This window comes from Lupinus angustifolius, chromosome LG09 (assembly GCF_001865875.1).
Source record: "Lupinus angustifolius cultivar Tanjil chromosome LG09, LupAngTanjil_v1.0, whole genome shotgun sequence".
Lineage (NCBI taxonomy): Eukaryota > Viridiplantae > Streptophyta > Magnoliopsida > Fabales > Fabaceae > Lupinus > Lupinus angustifolius.
In genome coordinates this window covers 16440160-16440443 of record NC_032017.1, presented here as the reverse complement: position 1 = coordinate 16440443, position 284 = coordinate 16440160, and positions in this window count along the sequence as shown.

Here is a 284-nt window from a genome sequence, read left to right as displayed (position 1 = left end):
GAGTAGAAGGATAGGATGAGGATGAGGAGGACGATAGGATGAGGATGAGGAGGACGATAGGATGAGGATGAGGAGGACGATAGGATGAGGATGAGGACGAAGATAGGATGAGGATGAAGTGGAGGGTAGGATGAGGATGGGGATGAGGATGAGGATGTGGATAGTATGAGGGCGAGGATTAGGATAGGATGAGGATGAGGAGGAGGATGATGAGGATGAGGATGAGGAAGACGAGGATGAGGATGAGGATAGGATGAGAACGAGGATAGGATGAGGATGAGGAT